Consider the following 8,923-nt stretch of genomic DNA (forward strand, 5'->3'; position numbering starts at 1 on the left):
TATTGATTATAGAAGACTTAACAAGGTGACTGTGAAGGATAAGTACCCCATTCCATTGATTGAGGAATTACTGGAGGAACTCCATGGTGCTGCCTTATTCTCAAAAATTAATTTAAGAGCTGGAATCCATCAGACCTGTATGAAGTTGGAAGATATTCCTATGACAACTTTCAAAACCCATGATGGGCACTACGAGTTCATTGTGATGCCCTTTGGGCTTACGAACGCTCCAGCCACTTTTCAAAGCTTAATGAATGATATTTTTCGGCCATACTTAAGGAAATTTGATCTTGTGTTCCTTGATGATATACTTATGTATAGCAATGATGCAGACTCTCATTTAACTCATCTGCAACTGGTTTTTGAGAAGTTTAGAGAGAATTCCTTGTTTGCAAAGAGGAGTAAGCGTGACTTTGCCCGAGAGGAGATTGAATGCCTGGGCCACATCATCTCCATGAATGGGGTTGCTACTGATCCAAAGAAATTGCAGGCTACGCAGGCATGGCCTGTTCCTTCATATGTCACTCAGCTAAGAGGTTTTTTTGGCCTCACTAGTTACTACAGGAGGTTTATAAAGAAATATGGTATCATTTGTAGACCTTTAACTGATCTGCTTAAGAAGAATGCATTCAAATGGAACGAAGAGGCTGACCTTGCTTTTATCCAGCTGAAGCAAGCTATGATGAGCCCTCCAGTTCTGGCACTGCCTGATTTTTCCTTGCCTTTTGTCATTGACACTGATGCATGTAGCTATGGTATTGGTGCAGTTTTAATGCAGAATGGACATCCTATTTCCTTCATCAGTAAGACACTGTCACCTAAGCACAAGCAGCTTTCTGTATATGATAAGGAACTGCTTGCCATTGTGTGGGAAATCTTCCATTTGAAGTGCGAACTGACCACAAGAACTTGGCTCACCCGATGAATCAGAAACTCTCTACCCCAGGCCAATTGAGTTGGCTATCTAAGCTAATGGCCTATGACTTTGAGATCACTTATAATAAGGGAGCTGAAAATTTGGTGGTTGATGCACCCTCTCGAGTGCACTCTTCTGAGATTTTATGCATGGCTATCACTACCATCTCAACTGATATATATCCTTTGATTGAGGCCACATGGACTTCTGACCCTTTCCTTCAAAATCTCATCGCAAAACTACAGCAGGATCCTCAGAAAAATTCTAAGTTTTCTTGGATTGGAGGCTAACTAAGAAGGAAGCGAAGGCTGGTGGTTGGGAATGATGGGGCTCTTCGACTGAAACTCATCCTCCTCTTCCATAATTCTAGCTCTATGGGTCACTCTGGTATTCTTGCCACTTACAAGAGACTTTCTTCTCTGTTTTTCTGGCCACATATTGAAAGGCAGATCAAGCAATATATTCCGGAATGTGATATTTGCCAAAGATTTAAGTATGATAATAGTGCTTATCCGGGTCTTTTACAACCCCTTCCAATTCCGAAGGAAGCTTGGTCACAAGTGAGCTTAGACTTCATTGAAGGTCTGCCTCTCTCACATGAGAAATCCTCTATTCTGGTGGTCGTTGATAGATTGACCAAATATGCACATTTTGTGAGTTTAAGTCATCCCTACACAATGGCTCGGGCGTTTCTGGATTATGTCTTCAAGCTTCACGGATTACCAACTATTTTGATTAGTCATCGAGATAAGGTGTTTCTCAGCAACTTATGGGCCGACTTCTACTTCAAGGAGTCGAACAACACATGTCCACGACCTACCACGCTCAGTCTGACGGCCAAACTGAAGTGGTGAATCGATGCTTAGAAACGTACCTCAGATGCATGTGTGGAGATCAACCGACTGAATGGAGCAAGTGGTTGAGTTTGGCGGAGTTTTGGTACAACACTTCATTCCATTCGTCCATTGAGACAACTCCTTTCGAGGCCCACTATGATTATCCACCCCCGATCCACATCCCTTATTTTAGAGGCAGCTCACTTGATCATGATGTTGATACTTGTCTCATCACTAGAGACGCGATGATTGAGGTTCTAAAACACCACTTGGGCCGCGCTCAGAAAAGGATGAAGGCTCAACATGACCGACATCGCTCTGAAAGGAATTTCAAAATTGGTGATTGGGTTTACTTGAAACTAAAACCTTATCGCCAGAACACATTGTGAGATAAGCAGTTTCAAAAGCCGAGTCCCCGCTACTTTGGGCCATTCAAGGTTCTGGACAAATTTGGTGAAGTTGCATATAAACTTCAGCTTCCATCAGATTTTAAAATCCACCCAGTCTTCCATGTTTCACAGCTAAAGAACAAGATGGGTTCTCTCGTCCAGTTGCATGGTTCTCAACCCACTGTAGGCAACTCGACGTTCCTCGAACTTGTTCAATACCCGGAACGCCGTCTGGTTAAGCGTGGAAATAGGCCAGCTACGTAGGTCCTCGTCCATTGGGAAAACTCTTTCCCGGAGGATGCAACTTGGGAGTTTCTTCATGACACGAAGGAGAGGTTCCCGCATTTCAAACCTTGTGGTCAAGGTTTATGTGAAGGGGGGAGATTTGATACGAGAATTCCTTGTTTGCAAAGAGGAGTAAGCGTGACTTTGCCAGAGAGGAGATTGAATACCTGGGCCACATCATCTCCATGAATGGGGTTGCTACTGATCCAAAGAAATTGCAGGCTACGCAGGCATGGCTTGTTCCTTCATATGTCACTCAGCTAAGAGGTTTTTTTGGCCTCACTAGTTACTACAGGAGGTTTATAAAGAACTATGGTATCATTTGTAGACCTTTAACTGATCTGCTTAAGAAGAATGCATTCAAATGGAACGAAGAGGCTGACCTTGCTTTTATCCAGCTGAAGCAAGCTATGATGAGCCCTCCAGTTCTGGCACTGCCTGATTTTTCCTTGCCTTTTGTCATTGACACTGATGCATCTAGCTATGGTATTGGTGCAGTTTTAATGCAGAATGGACATCCTATTTCCTTCATCAGTAAGACACTGTCACCTAAGCACAAGCAGCTTTCTGTATATGATAAGGAACTGATTGCCATTGTGTGGGAAATCTTCCATTTGAAGTGCGAACTGACCACAAGAACTTGGCTCACCCGATGAATCAGAAACTCTCTACCCCAGGCCAATTGAGTTGGCTATCTAAGCTAATGGCCTATGACTTTGAGATCACTTATAATAAGGGAGCTGAAAATTTGGTGGTTGATGCACCCTCTCGAGTGCACTCTTCTGAGATTTTATGCATGGCTATCACTACCATCTCAACTGATATATATCCTTTGATTGAGGCCACATGGACTTCTGACCCTTTCCTTCAAAATCTCATCGCAAAACTACAGCAGGATCTTCAGAAAAATTCTAAGTTTTCTTGGATTGGAGGCTAACTAAGAAGGAAGCGAAGGCTGGTGGTTGGGAATGATGGGGCTCTTCGACTGAAACTCATCCTCCTCTTCCATAATTCTAGCTCTATGGGTCACTCTGGTATTCTTGCCACTTACAAGAGACTTTCTTCTCTGTTTTTCTGGCCACATATTGAAAGGCAGATCAAGCAATATATTCCGGAATGTGATATTTGCCAAAGATTTAAGTATGATAATAGTGCTTATCCGGGTCTTTTACAACCCCTTCCAATTCCGAAGGAAGCTTGGTCACAAGTGAGCTTAGACTTCATTGAAGGTCTGCCTCTCTCACATGAGAAATCCTCTATTCTGGTGGTCGTTGATAGATTGACCAAATATGCACATTTTGTGAGTTTAAGTCATCCCTACACAATGGCTCGGGCGTTTCTGGATTATGTCTTCAAGCTTCACGGATTACCAACTATTTTGATTAGTCATCGAGATAAGGTGTTTCTCAGCAACTTATGGGCCGACTTCTACTTCAAGGAGTCGAACAACACATGTCCACGACCTACCACCCTCAGTCTGACGGCCAAACTGAAGTGGTGAATCGATGCTTAGAAACGTACCTCAGATGCATGTGTGGAGATCAACCGACTGAATGGAGCAAGTGGTTGAGTTTGGCGGAGTTTTGGTACAACACTTCATTCCATTCGTCCATTGAGACAACTCCTTTCGAGGCCCACTATGATTATCCACCCCCGATCCACATCCCTTATTTTAGAGGCAGCTCACTTGATCATGATGTTGATACTTGTCTCATCACTAGAGACGCGATGATTGAGGTTCTAAAACACCACTTGGGCCGCGCTCAGAAAAGGATGAAGGCTCAACATGACCGACATCGCTCTGAAAGGAATTTCAAAATTGGTGATTGGGTTTACTTGAAACTACAACCTTATCGCCAGAACACATTGTGAGATAAGCAGTTTCAAAAGCCGAGTCCCCGCTACTTTGGGCCATTCAAGGTTCTGGACAAATTTGGTGAAGTTGCGTATAAACTTCAGCTTCCATCAGATTTTAAAATCCACCCAGTCTTCCATGTTTCACAGCTAAAGAACAAGATGGGTTCTCTCGTCCAGTTGCATGGTTCTCAACCCACTGTAGGCAACTCGACGTTCCTCGAACTTGTTCAATACCCGGAACGCCGTCTGGTTAAGCGTGGAAATAGGCCAGCTACGTAGGTCCTCGTCCATTGGGCAAACTCTTTCTCGGAGGATGCAACTTGGGAGTTTCTTCATGACACGAAGGAGAGGTTCCCGCATTTCAAACCTTGTGGTCAAGGTTTATGTGAAGGGGGGAGATTTGATACGAGAATTCCTTGTTTGCAAAGAGGAGTAAGCGTGACTTTGCCAGAGAGGAGATTGAATACCTGGGCCACATCATCTCCATGAATGGGGTTGCTACTGATCCAAAGAAATTGCAGGCTACGCAGGCATGGCTTGTTCCTTCATATGTCACTCAGCTAAGAGGTTTTTTTGGCCTCACTAGTTACTACAGGAGGTTTATAAAGAACTATGGTATCATTTGTAGACCTTTAACTGATCTGCTTAAGAAGAATGCATTCAAATGGAACGAAGAGGCTGACCTTGCTTTTATCCAGCTGAAGCAAGCTATGATGAGCCCTCCAGTTCTGGCACTGCCTGATTTTTCCTTGCCTTTTGTCATTGACACTGATGCATCTAGCTATGGTATTGGTGCAGTTTTAATGCAGAATGGACATCCTATTTCCTTCATCAGTAAGACACTGTCACCTAAGCACAAGCAGCTTTCTGTATATGATAAGGAACTGATTGCCATTGTGTGGGAAATCTTCCATTTGAAGTGCGAACTGACCACAAGAACTTGGCTCACCCGATGAATCAGAAACTCTCTACCCCAGGCCAATTGAGTTGGCTATCTAAGCTAATGGCCTATGACTTTGAGATCACTTATAATAAGGGAGCTGAAAATTTGGTGGTTGATGCACCCTCTCGAGTGCACTCTTCTGAGATTTTATGCATGGCTATCACTACCATCTCAACTGATATATATCCTTTGATTGAGGCCACATGGACTTCTGACCCTTTCCTTCAAAATCTCATCGCAAAACTACAGCAGGATCTTCAGAAAAATTCTAAGTTTTCTTGGATTGGAGGCTAACTAAGAAGGAAGCGAAGGCTGGTGGTTGGGAATGATGGGGCTCTTCGACTGAAACTCATCCTCCTCTTCCATAATTCTAGCTCTATGGGTCACTCTGGTATTCTTGCCACTTACAAGAGACTTTCTTCTCTGTTTTTCTGGCCACATATTGAAAGGCAGATCAAGCAATATATTCCGGAATGTGATATTTGCCAAAGATTTAAGTATGATAATAGTGCTTATCCGGGTCTTTTACAACCCCTTCCAATTCCGAAGGAAGCTTGGTCACAAGTGAGCTTAGACTTCATTGAAGGTCTGCCTCTCTCACATGAGAAATCCTCTATTCTGGTGGTCGTTGATAGATTGACCAAATATGCACATTTTGTGAGTTTAAGTCATCCCTACACAATGGCTCGGGCGTTTCTGGATTATGTCTTCAAGCTTCACGGATTACCAACTATTTTGATTAGTCATCGAGATAAGGTGTTTCTCAGCAACTTATGGGCCGACTTCTACTTCAAGGAGTCGAACAACACATGTCCATGACCTACCACCCTCAGTCTGACGGCCAAACTGAAGTGGTGAATCGATGCTTAGAAACGTACCTCAGATGCATGTGTGGAGATCAACCGACTGAATGGAACAAGTGGTTGAGTTTGGCGGAGTTTTGGTACAACACTTCATTCCATTCGTCCATTGAGACAACTCCTTTCGAGGCCCACTATGATTATCCACCCCCGATCCACATCCCTTATTTTAGAGGCAGCTCACTTGATCATGATGTTGATACTTGTCTCATCACTAGAGACGCGATGATTAAGGTTCTAAAACACCACTTGGGCCGCGCTCAGAAAAGGATGAAGGCTCAACATGACCGACATCGCTCTGAAAGGAATTTCAAAATTGGTGATTGGGTTTACTTGAAACTACAACCTTATCGCCAGAACACATTGTGAGATAAGCAGTTTCAAAAGCCGAGTCCCCGCTACTTTGGGCCATTCAAGGTTCTGGACAAATTTGGTGAAGTTGCGTATAAACTTCAGCTTCCATCAGATTTTAAAATCCACCCAGTCTTCCATGTTTCACAGCTAAAGAACAAGATGGGTTCTCTCGTCCAGTTGCATGGTTCTCAACCCACTGTAGGCAACTCGACGTTCCTCGAACTTGTTCAATACCCGGAACGCCGTCTGGTTAAGCGTGGAAATAGGCCAGCTACGTAGGTCCTCGTCCATTGGGCAAACTCTTTCCCGGAGGATGCAACTTGGGAGTTTCTTCATGACACGAAGGAGAGGTTCCCGCATTTCAAACCTTGTGGTCAAGGTTTATGTGAAGGGGGGAGATTTGATACGAGAATTCCTTGTTTGCAAAGAGGAGTAAGCGTGACTTTGCCAGAGAGGAGATTGAATACCTGGGCCACATCATCTCCATGAATGGGGTTGCTACTGATCCAAAGAAATTGCAGGCTACGCAGGCATGGCCTGTTCCTTCATATGTCACTCAGCTAAGAGGTTTTTTTGGCCTCACTAGTTACTACAGGAGGTTTATAAAGAACTATGGTATCATTTGTAGACCTTTAACTGATCTGCTTAAGAAGAATGCATTCAAATGGAACGAAGAGGCTGACCTTGCTTTTATCCAGCTGAAGCAAGCTATGATGAGCCCTCCAGTTCTGGCACTGCCTGATTTTTCCTTGCCTTTTGTCATTGACACTGATGCATCTAGCTATGGTATTGGTGCAGTTTTAATGCAGAATGGACATCCTATTTCCTTCATCAGTAAGACACTGTCACCTAAGCACAAGCAGCTTTCTGTATATGATAAGGAACTGCTTGCCATTGTGTGGGAAATCTTCCATTTGAAGTGCGAACTGACCACAAGAACTTGGCTCACCCGATGAAGCAGAAACTCTCTACCCCAGGCCAATTGAGTTGGCTATCTAAGCTAATGGCCTATGACTTTGAGATCACTTATAATAAGGGAGCTGAAAATTTGGTGGTTGATGCACACTCTCGAGTGCACTCTTCTGAGATTTTATGCATGGCTATCACTACCATCTCAACTGATATATATCCTTTGATTGAGGCCACATGGACTTCTGACCCTTTCCTTCAAAATCTCATCGCAAAACTACAGCAGGATCCTCAGAAAAATTCTAAGTTTTCTTGGATTGGAGGCTAACTAAGAAGGAAGCGAAGGCTGGTGGTTGGGAATGATGGGGCTCTTCGACTGAAACTCATCCTCCTCTTCCATAATTCTAGCTCTATGGGTCACTCTGGTATTCTTGCCACTTACAAGAGACTTTCTTCTCTGTTTTTCTGGCCACATATTGAAAGGCAGATCAAGCAATATATTCCGGAATGTGATATTTGCCAAAGATTTAAGTATGATAATAGTGCTTATCCGGGTCTTTTACAACCCCTTCCAATTCCGAAGGAAGCTTGGTCACAAGTGAGCTTAGACTTCATTGAAGGTCTGCCTCTCTCACATGAGAAATCCTCTATTCTGGTGGTCGTTGATAGATTGACCAAATATGCACATTTTGTGAGTTTAAGTCATCCCTACACAATGGCTCGGGCGTTTCTGGATTATGTCTTCAAGCTTCACGGATTACCAACTATTTTGATTAGTCATCGAGATAAGGTGTTTCTCAGCAACTTATGGGCCGACTTCTACTTCAAGGAGTCGAACAACACATGTCCACGACCTACCACCCTCAGTCTGACGGCCAAACTGAAGTGGTGAATCGATGCTTAGAAACGTACCTCAGATGCATGTGTGGAGATCAACCGACTGAATGGAGCAAGTGGTTGAGTTTGGCGGAGTTTTGGTACAACACTTCATTCCATTCGTCCATTGAGACAACTCCTTTCGAGGCCCACTATGATTATCCACCCCCGATCCACATCCCTTATTTTAGAGGCAGCTCACTTGATCATGATGTTGATACTTGTCTCATCACTAGAGACGCGATGATTGAGGTTCTAAAACACCACTTGGGCCGCGCTCAGAAAAGGATGAAGGCTCAACATGACCGACATCGCTCTGAAAGGAATTTCAAAATTGGTGATTGGGTTTACTTGAAACTACAACCTTATCGCCAGAACACATTGTGAGATAAGCAGTTTCAAAAGCCGAGTCCCCGCTACTTTGGGCCATTCAAGGTTCTGGACAAATTTGGTGAAGTTGCGTATAAACTTCAGCTTCCATCAGATTTTAAAATCCACCCAGTCTTCCATGTTTCACAGCTAAAGAACAAGATGGGTTCTCTCGTCCAGTTGCATGGTTCTCAACCCACTGTAGGCAACTCGACGTTCCTCGAACTTGTTCAATACCCGGAACGCCGTCTGGTTAAGCGTGGAAATAGGCCAGCTACGTAGGTCCTCGTCCATTGGGCAAACTCTTTCCCGGAGGATGCAACTTGGGA

The sequence above is a fragment of the Salvia splendens genome, chromosome 17, assembly GCF_004379255.2.
Source record: "Salvia splendens isolate huo1 chromosome 17, SspV2, whole genome shotgun sequence".
Classification (NCBI taxonomy): Eukaryota; Viridiplantae; Streptophyta; class Magnoliopsida; order Lamiales; family Lamiaceae; genus Salvia; species Salvia splendens.